Source organism: Phocoena sinus, chromosome 19 (genome assembly GCF_008692025.1).
Source record: "Phocoena sinus isolate mPhoSin1 chromosome 19, mPhoSin1.pri, whole genome shotgun sequence".
NCBI lineage: Eukaryota > Metazoa > Chordata > Mammalia > Artiodactyla > Phocoenidae > Phocoena > Phocoena sinus.
This window is the reverse complement of record NC_045781.1, coordinates 18,652,700-18,663,182: the sequence shown is the minus strand read 5'-3', so window position 1 is coordinate 18,663,182 and position 10,483 is coordinate 18,652,700. Positions and strand designations below refer to the sequence as shown.

At 43.9% G+C, this 10,483-nt stretch overlaps 1 non-coding gene across 1 annotated transcript; it reads right to left on the bottom strand.

Annotated features, from left to right (window-relative positions):
• Window positions 1-9,850: 9,850 nt before the first annotated feature.
• Window positions 9,851-9,955, bottom strand: LOC116744875. The gene has a single exon (XR_004347201.1). It is a non-coding gene; the product is annotated as a U6 spliceosomal RNA (small nuclear RNA).
• Between the last annotated feature and the right edge of the window lie 528 nt (window positions 9,956-10,483).

Below are 10,483 nucleotides of genomic sequence, written 5' to 3'. Positions count from 1 at the left end.
GGAGCTGGAAGTGATGGGGAAGGTGAGTAGGGTGGCCTCTCTGAGAATCCCCTACTAGAATGGAGTCATGAAGAGGTTTGGGGGAAGCCATCAGGCAGAAGGCTGCCTGGGCTCCTTCAAGGGATGGCTGATGTGGCTGCCCAGAGATGGGCAGATGAGTCTAGGGGAGAGGAAGGCCCAGGAAAGCCTCAAGGGGTCTGCAAGGAGTTACGATTCTATTTTGAATGTAACGGGAAGCCCTTAGAGAAGGGTGCTAACACAATCTGTAGATCTTTGCTAGATTTAAATTCAGAGGTTGAGAACCTACAGCATACTTTGCGGACCGTATCTTATACAACTTTAATCTGCTTCTGGGTAATGCTGGTGCTTGTTGGGAATATGTGATGATACATTGAGGAAAGTTGTCTTCCCAAATGCCCAGCATCCTAATCCTGCCAGGGTTTATGCTCTTGGACATAGGGGCTCCTCTGGAGTCTCACATTCCACTTCTCACTCACCTTATTCCATTTCTCACCTTCCACGCAGAAACTGTCCATTCTCCACTGAAAAAGCAAAGCTGGGCTGCAGCTCTGATACATGGGGGCCGGAGCCGCAGGTTCAGTCTCAGGGGAGTCAGTCTCTGTCAGCCACACGCTTAGACGTCTAGTTCCGAAGACTCGGCTGTGACCGACTCTCCAGGTACTGCTATAGACTGGAATCCTCATTCTCCGCACACATGTCATCTTCGTCCTTAGGGTCTCCTCACTCTCTGCCCTTTGCTCTGTTCTAATTTTAAGGAATTCTACAAGACTCTCCTGGCTCAGGCGTGCACACCCAGAACATGAGAGCACCTGAATATCAGAGTATGTGTGCGCATGCCCAGGGCATCAGAACACGTGTGCCCACGCAGGACGTTGGAACAAAGTCAGCTAGTGCGTTCTTCAGACTTCAGAGACGTGTGTTGTTGGAGAGCTTTCAAGGATTGTTGGTTTCACTTTTCTCCAGCCCAGTAATGAGGGGAAAGAGAAGAGTGAGCAAGGGGGAGGGGCTGAGTGCCTTTGAGATAACGAAGAGTGAGCTGTCACTGCGCACCATCAGGGATGGCTCATGGGAGGAGGCTTGTCATGGGATATGAGCCTACCAGGCTGTGGACACCTCAACTGTGAGGTCTCTATCAAGAGGACGTGGCAGAGTCAGCCTAGCTCAGACAGCATCTCTCTGTGAATGTCAAAATTGGCTTGAAGGCTAGTATTAGTTCCTCTAGACCGCTCTCTCATTATTTCTTTATTCTGGTTAGATCTGTCCATTCTGACTCAGCAGAAAAAACACAGGAGATGGAGACAGAGCATCCTAAGTATTCTCTGTTTTGAGTTGGTGACTCAGGCCCTGCCAGGCTACACAGCACACACCCAGGGCTGAAGATGACACCTATAAAAGGGGCTTCTCTCCCAAACACTGCAGGTCTACACACGTGCGCGCACACACACACACACAGTGCTGGGCAGAGAGCTTCCGGCACAGCCTACTACCTCATGCACCCAGGAAGTCCTGGATTTAATGGCTGGGTTTATCTTGTGCAACATTCCCAAGGCTCCATTTTTCATTAAGCAATTTTTAAAGAGTTTTATGACCCCGTGAACAATAATTTTTTTTAGTGAAAGCAGACTAAATTGTAAGTGGCGGTAATTACACCAAACTAATTGTAGGCAAAATTAGTAACAGGTCAGATCTGTTTGCAAAAGAAAATATACGCTTGGATCACACCTTAAATGATCTCTAGGAAATTAATTCATCACGGAAAAAAAAAAATCTTCCTAAATTAAAACTGGTGTCTCCAAGAACATTTGCAGGGAATGTTTCCTCTTTGGTTTTGATTTTGGTTAGATATCCAGTGTGTGTGTGTGTGTGTGTGTGTGTGTGTGTCTGTATGTGTCTTTGTGTGTGTGTGCACATGTGCACTGATATTGAAGGGCAGGGTTGTAGGTTTTCACAGAGCCAACCCAGACAACTAAATGCCTCCTTAGTGGCGCACAGAGTGTGACCTAGACGTCAGGAGACTTAGTGCATCCTAGTGCCCTAAGAGGTCATGGTGGGACCTTGTTCTACTCAACCCTTCTCTCCTAGATGGGATCAGCTCACTTCAGAGGAAGCATGATTGGATATCATGTGGCATTTTCCTCTGAAGGGCCATCTTAGCGTGGAGGATGAGCATTTGATAAAACCAGTACAGAGGCCACGCAGAGTTGACCGATGTTCCCACAGAGGTCAGACTCACAATGACCCAGATCCCACGTGCACTGAAGCTCACAAAAGCAGAATTACTTCTTTCATGGAATTTGAGTCCCAAGGTCACTACCCATAGCTAATATCCTACATAGTCGAATTACCCTTGAGGTCCATGGTGAAGAACCGAGTTGGAAAGTGACATTTCATCTCTCAAGTAGTTATCAGTTTGGGAGCACTGATTCCTGCCTCTGCAGGAGACAATAAGCTGCAGTACCGGGTTTATGTTTATGGGCCGTATTGCATAAATCACATCTCTTTAAACCCTAATATCCACTTAGCATGGAGCAAGGGTGTGCCCAGAGGCATATTCACCTGAGACCTACGCAAGGCAAGATCAGACGCACACCCAAGCCTGAGCTCTGTTTGGTGGTGAGGTCACACAGTTCAAACTCTTCAGATGCCTTCCTTCTCATTTGCTGAGCACTTGAAATTGCATGACTTAAATATGAATATCATGGATTCCCCTGTTAGCACCACCTGAGAGGAAGTGCCTCCAGCCTGAATTTGCATGGAGAGGTACCAGTGAATTTCATAATAGGTCAAATGGCTGGGGAGGTGCTTTGAGAAAAGCATGGATTACTGCAGGCCCAGCCTGGGGAGGGTCCAGAGCAGCTGCCTCACCCTAATGTAGGGATGCTTTACAAAATACACCAGGAAGCGTTAGGATATGTGAATTTCCAGGAGGATGAAAATTAGGCCCCTCTCACGTACGCACACGCGGTAGACATTGGTGTCCGACTCAGTCAATGCTTGGTGGATTGAAATCACCGTAGCTTCTGCACATGCATCCAGTGATGTGAGGTATCCATGTGGTGAGGAGGTCCAGCAGAGGCCACTCTAGGCCATGTCCTCCCTTTACCATTTGGGTCCTGGGTAAGGGTCATCCAGCCGGTCGCAAAACACGTTCAATGACAAGAAGTGCACAGATCCTCAGCCCATCGCATCTTGGGTGGCTCTGAGTCCTAGAAATTTCGTCACCAGGCCTGGAATCCAGAGGTCCTCAGGGGTGAGAAACGTTTGCTGGTACTGGGTTTGGCTCTCCTCTAAAGGAGTATCAGCTGGGTACTCAGTAACCATTTATGCCCCTGCAATGAAAGGATGTCGTCACTCTTCCCAGCCCTCCTGGCTCCCGACAAGCCTGAGCATGTACACCCTATCAAGACAGTATGTGTCCCTCTTAACGGTCTCACACACCAAGGTCTGGGGCAGGGGGTCTTTCCACTGAGAGCCTAGGGGTAAATTTTAAATGACCATGTGGCAATGGGGGTCAGAGAGGCCAGTGTGTGCCAGGAATTCAATAGGACTGAGAACTGGGGAGTCTATCCCAGGACAGGGAGGTCCTTGTGGACTTTTTCCCATGACAGATCCTGAGTTACCTCCTTTGGCTTATAGGTTCACAAGATCCTTCATGGCCTGGCCCTGCCTACTTTGTAGAGCTGCATTGCCCACCACGCTCTAGCCATCTGAGACCACCTGTGTGCCTTTGACTTAAACATGTATTCCTTTTGGAAGTCCCTCCCTGCTGCTTCTCCACCCACCTAAATAATTCCCCCTAATCCTTCAAAAAAGGTCAGGCAGCACAGCCTAAGGGACTAGGGAGTCCTCACCTCTCATGGGGGTGGGTGTTCCTGCTCTGACCCTAGAATGCAGAGCTTTCAGCCCAGCGAACACTTTTCATGCTGTATCATAATCATCAATTACCTACTCCATGGCTGCCCCACCTTCATCAGGCCTTGAGCTCCACTCCAGCAGGTGTGTCCATGAGCCCATGGTCTAGCCTCATGCCTGGCAGGCTGGGCAGTTGATAAATGTTTGTGAAATGAATGAATGCGTCATGCTACCTCCAAGTCACTCTTCAGTGGCCACGTCAAGCTCTCCTTGGTCAGTTTTCAAAAATAAGCAGCATTTACAGGAAGGCACCACCTAACTCACTTGTAGAAAATTCCACAAAAGGCATGGTTTTAACCAGCATTCTGGACCCAAAAGGCAGTGCGATACCCGAGATTCAACATCAATGAGGAAGAGGAGGAGGGGAAAAGGAGTAAGGATAGGAGGATGAGGGTAGGAACAGCCAGGTAGATTCACATAGAAACTGACCTTTGCACTTGTTCCATCCAACTACCTGAGCTTCCCAGGCAGTGAAAGGCAGGGATGCATGCAGACCCCTGGCCCCAAGGGAGAAACACTCTAGCAAGTCCTCATGGGCTCTGGCTGAGAAAGGTTCCCAGGAAGAAAACCCGGTCAGAAGTTCAAGTTTTGCAAGAAACAATGTGGTTGCAACAGCTCAGATCCATCCTGAAGTCGTTCCGCAGTGGCTTCAGCCAAGTAGCTACCAGAAGGGCCTTCAGAGATTCAAAATCTAAGAAAAATAGTCCTGGCATCTAATTACAACAGTGCAGTTTGCTGCTTTTATCTGTAATTGTCTTTCATTCTAATTTACTTTACATCTAAACTGTGATAATCAAGACAAGCAGAACAGAATGGTCTCTAACTGGCTATCCTACTGACACCCGTTAATGCCTAATTATAACAACTAAATTAAAGATGCGACTGTAAAGAGGTGGAATATCAGTTTGAAGCATTTAATTCTGTGCAAAGAAGTAGAGATTTTAAATCCTAAGTAAGAAAATCAATATTATGCCTCATTATATTGGTATCGCTAAACAGATTAATGAAATTGAGTATTTTGTCGTGTTGCTTTTCTTTTTTCCAATGTTATCCTGATGCAATGATGGTTTGTAATGAAGGAGTACTGCAGGGGAGGAAGTCTAAATGGAGAACCAATTTATATACCAAAATTGGGAGATAGCTGATCTCATTTATACAGCAAAGATTTTCTTTTGATATGGTTAGATTTTTAGATAGGCATCATGGGTCTGGACTTTTGCAGTCTCATGGAACAAAAATAAATTCAACCCAAAGCTAAGGGAAGGTGCTTTCTCTCCTCTTCTCATGAGCAGATATGAACATCTTGACAATGCCAGCATTCACAGACACTGTGGTTTGGGACAAGCCTCCTTGAAGCTCCCTGTGCCGGTGGCCGCCCAGGCTGAAAATGGCCACCCATGAAAATGCAGAATGTGAGGAACAGAGGGAAGCTGGGCAGATGAATGGACAATTTACCAGATCCCCAAGTGCCATCCAGTTGGTTGGATGCTGGAGGAGAATGGTGAGATGAAGCCACGCTTCAGGTTTGACAACAAAGCTTGAAAGTAGAAGGACCAAGGTTTGCAAAGGGAAGGTGTGCAGTTCCTGGGCTGGGTGGGGGCACTGCACACAGGTCCCTGGCTAGGCAGCAGCAGCCTGTCCATCCAACCTGCCCCATAGACTTTTATTTGTTTGCTTACTCTTTCTTCCTTTCTTCCTTCCTTCCTTTCTTCTTTCCTTCCCTCCTTCCTTCCTTCTTTCCATTTCTTTCTTTGTTTCTTTCTTTTTTTCTTTTTCTTTCTTTCTCCCTTCCTTCCTTTTTTCCTTCCTTCCTTCTTTTGCTTTCTTTCTTTTTTCTTTTTCTTTCCTCCCTCCTTTCTTCTTTCCTTCCTTCTTTCCCTTTTTTTCTTTCTTTCTTTCTTTCTCTTTCTTTCTTTCTTTCTTTCTTTCTTTCTTTCTTTCTTTCTTTCTTTCTTTCTTTCTTTCTTTCTTTCTTTCTTTCTTTCTTTCTTTCTTTCTTTCTTTCTTTCTTTCGTCTTTCTTATTACAATTGCCCATCCTAATTTCTAAGTTTTTTAACGCAAAGTCAATATAGGACTCAAAAACCTAAAAATTGCCAAATGCTGACTGTGTGAGTCACCATGTGAGTCATCCATCTTAGTGCCCATGCTGCAGAGATGCACAAAGGCAGATCTTTGAAGAATCCAATGATCCTGAAAGAGAGGGACTAACCACTTTGAGGAATCTCCAGAAATCTTGTGGATTTGGATTTCCTGACCAGTGAGTTACTGTGAGTGAACAACTTGAGGTTTATTGTTTCCAGACCTCTTTGGGGGCTAGGGACAGTATAACCATGAAGCAGGCCAAGGTCCTGTGCCCTGGAGCTTGCATTTACAAATGGCTGGGTCATGTAGGGCTGCCAGGCCCAGCAAGCAGTGGAAACCCGGAGCTGGGGCCCAACCTGGAAGGAAAACCCAGCTTCAGTGAATATACCCAGAACTTCTAGACTGGAAAATCAAAAAAGAAAACATGTTCATTTCCACTTACATTTAAATGTAATTTTTCAAAAAGAAAATTTCATTTTGAATTTTGCATGTATCATCATCTTTTCAGATTCTGGAGATTTTCAGATTCACCCATCTTGTAAGCTCATGCATGACATGAAGGCAAGGATGATGGTGCCCTAATGGCAGTGATCATCACAGGCCCAGGAGAGGTCACCAGCCCCCTCAGAAAGGCACAGCATAGCTCCTGATCCTGCAGGACCAGACATGTCTCTAATTGTCCCAGTGCTACAGGCACTCAGAAAGCAAGCTCTGTAACCCCAACCAGGTCCGCCTCTCAGCTGCACAAACAAAGCCAAATAAAAACTGCTGGCAGCCTCTGGTCCCACTGCAACAGATGTGTTGCCTCTGCACCATCTTGTCTGTTCTTAAGGGTTTTTTTTTTTTTTTTACTTCATACTGTCCCTTCTGTCTTGTTTACGAGGCTGCAGGAACACCTGTGGAAGAACGGGTCCCTGCAGAAATCCTTGACTTCCATTTAGATGGTTTGAGACTAAGTCAGCCAGCTCAGCAAGCCCATCTGCAAATGATTCTGTGTTCTTCTGCACACATTTACTCTCAATCTAGAGAAACTTGAAGAATCACCCACAGAATAATCCCAGGCCTATAGCATCACCACACCTTATGTGCCCATGATTGTTACCATGTGCAGACATTCATCCACACATGTGCTAAGGACCTGCTGTGTGCCACTTGGCCTTGAGGTCTGTGGGCTGACTCTTGATTCAACCCAACTCCGCATCGCACAGGCTGCTTCTGTTATCTGGCCTGTGTCCACGTAGCCATGGCTTTGAGAGCAGAGGCCCTGACAGCCAGAAAAGGCTGTAAGGCCTCCGACCACCCCCATATTGTTTCTTCTGGTTTCAGATGAAATGGCTCATTACCTGGTGGGGAAAACCGACATGGAAGCCACCAGAATGCATGCTATCCCTTACGACAGAGAGAAGAGGCATGCTTCTAAGCAGACCTCAGTCTAGGGGGGTGTTCCCTACTCTCAGTCTGACTCTGGGCACCTTAGAAGCCCATAGCCCCATACATACCTTTAAAGACCATTTGCCTAGTACTTTATTTCATTAGCAAGGATGATGGAAGAGCAGTGACATGACTTGCGACTTTGTGTGAGAACTGCCTCTTTTTCTTAACCTTATGTTTTTAGGCCACGGCTCTTGCTGTATAACAAGCCACAGCACCAAAACTTAGTGGCTTAAAAACAACCATGTTTCATGTAGCTTTTGCTTCTATGGGTTGGCTGGATGGTTCTTCCAGTTCAGGCTGGCTCAGCTAACCACTGCTCAGCTCACTCGTGCATCTGTGGTCAGCTGGTGAGTCGGCTGGTAGCTGGAAGTTCTAAGGTGTCCTTGGTCAGACTTCTGGCAGCTGGCAGGCGGTTGGCCAGGGTGACAAGGGTGACTGGGCCACATGGCTCTCATCTTGCAGCAGCCCAGCCCTGGCTTCCTCACATGGTGATCACAGCAAGAGAGTGAGGCCGAATGTATGTTTCAAGTCTCTGCCTGTAGTGTGTTTTCCACTGTCCTGTTGGCTAAACCCAAGTCCCATGGCCAAGACTAGAGTCATTATGAGAGGACACCACCTAAGAGCTTAGATGCCAGGACAGGAGGAATTTGTGGTCAGTTTTGCATCCATCAGAGTTGTCTTGTTTTGTTTTGTTTTGTTTTCATTTTCTAGTCTCTTTAATTGAATGATTCAATCATTTATTTCTAACACTTAATGTTTATAGATGCTGTACAGGTTCAGCTTTGATTCCCTGTTTAGTACACGATATTTAGAAAGACCTTTTTAAATTGCAATTAGAGTGAATTTTTTTGTTTGCTCACTTATCTGGTGAGTATAGTTATGAATTAGTGTGCTTTCTTGGTGTAAAAGTTGTCAATATACTTAAAATTATAAAAATGCTCACTCTATTTTAAAATTGAAATTTTACTGAGATTATTATAGATTTGCATTCAGTTGAAAGGAATGATACAGAGAGATCCCATGTACCTCTTCCTAGTTTTCACCAGTGGTAACATCTTGCAAAACTATAGTATAATATTACAACCAAGACCATGACATTGATACAGTCCACATATCATTCAGATGTCCCCAATTTTACTTGTACTCATTTGTGTATTATTATATATTCAGTTCTATACAATTTAATCACATGTATAGGTTCGCATATCTACCACCACAGTCAAGATACAGGACCTTCCATCATCATAAGAATTTCTCATACTGCCCTTTTAAAATCATACTCTCCTGCTTCCCATTCTCCATCTCTTGTCCCTAACTCCTGCATTTATAACATTTTGTCATTTGAAGAACAATATATAAAATATGTAGTATGTAACATATGGAGATTGGATTTTTTCTTCGCTCAGATGATTTCCTGAATATCCATCCAAATGACTGCATGTATCAATAGTTTTCTTATTTTCATTGCTGAGTAATATTTCTTGTATATATGTACCACAATTAAACCATCCACCTGCTGAAGACATCTGAGCTGTTCTAGTTTGGGACTATTATGAATAAAGCCACTAGAAGCATTCACATGCAGGTGCTTGTGTGCACATAGTTTTAATTTCTCTGGGATAAATACCCAAGAGGGCAATTTGGGGTTCCCAGGGCAATTTCATGTTTAGTTTTATAAGAAACTGCCGAACTGTGTTCAAGAATGGCTATACCATCTTACATTCCCATCAACAAAATAATAATGGTCCAGTTTCTCTACATCCTTGCTAGCATTTGGTAATGTCACTATTTTTTATTGTCACCATTCTGATCTGTATACAGTGATATCTCATTATGGTTTTAATTTGTATTTCCCTGCTGGCTCTTAATGTTAAACATCATTTCATGTGCTTACCTGCCATCTGCATATCATCTTCATTGAAAAGTCTGTGTCTTTTGCATATTTTCTAATTTGAGTGTTTGTTTTGCTTAATTAACTATTGAGTTTTACATGTTCTTTATATACTCGAGATACTACTCCTTTGTTGGCTATGTGGTTTGCAAATATTTCCACCCAGTTTGTTACTTTTCTTTCTTTCTTCTTCACCTGGACTTTCACAGAGGAAAAGTTTTTAAATTAGATGAGGTCCAATTTATCAAATTTTTCTTTTATAAATTGTGCTTTTGGTGTCAAATCTAAAGACTCTTTGCTTAGTCCTAGATGCCAAAGTATTTTTATTTTCTATTTTTCCTAAAGGTTTTATGTTTTAAGTCCATAATCAATTTTGAGCTAATTTTTGTATAAGGTGTGAAGTTTAGTTTGAGTTTCATTTTCTTGCTTATAAATGGCCCCTCATTCTAGCACCATTTGTTGAAAAGGCTATCCTTCCTTCATTGAACTGCTTTTAATCATTTGTAAAAAGAATATGGAACACTTCATGACTTTGTTTATCATCCTTAAGTAGTGGCCATATTAATCTTCTCTGTATCATTCCAAAATTTTATTACATGCACTATCAGAGTGCATACTGCTCATGTGTTTTTGACTCATCATTTTCACTTATGGAAATTCATTTCTGAAAATGAAGTAATATGCCCAAGGCTATTTAGTACAGCATTATTTATAACAGCAAATAAAAGGAGGGAACATGTCCAAAAATGGTAGACAGGTAAAGTGTGTTAGTCATCCATTGCTGTATAACAAATTGCCCCAAAACGTAGCAACTTAAAACAACAGCTTATATCACAATGTCTCTGATATCTGCCCATGGCTTATTTGGATCATCTAAATGAGAAAGACTGCTCTCAGATGGCAGCTGAGGCTGAGGTCTTTCTCTGAAGTTTCAACTGGGAAAGGATCCATGCCCAAGGTCACTCATGTAGTTGTTGGCAGGATTCAGTTCCTTGCAGGTTTTTGGACAAAGGGCCTCAGTTCCTCTTTGGTTTTTGGTCAGAGCTTACCCTCAGTTTATTGCCTTGTGTGCTTCTCCATATTGCAACTTGCTTCATTATAATGAACAAGCAGAACAAATGCAAGAAAGTGCTAGGAGTCT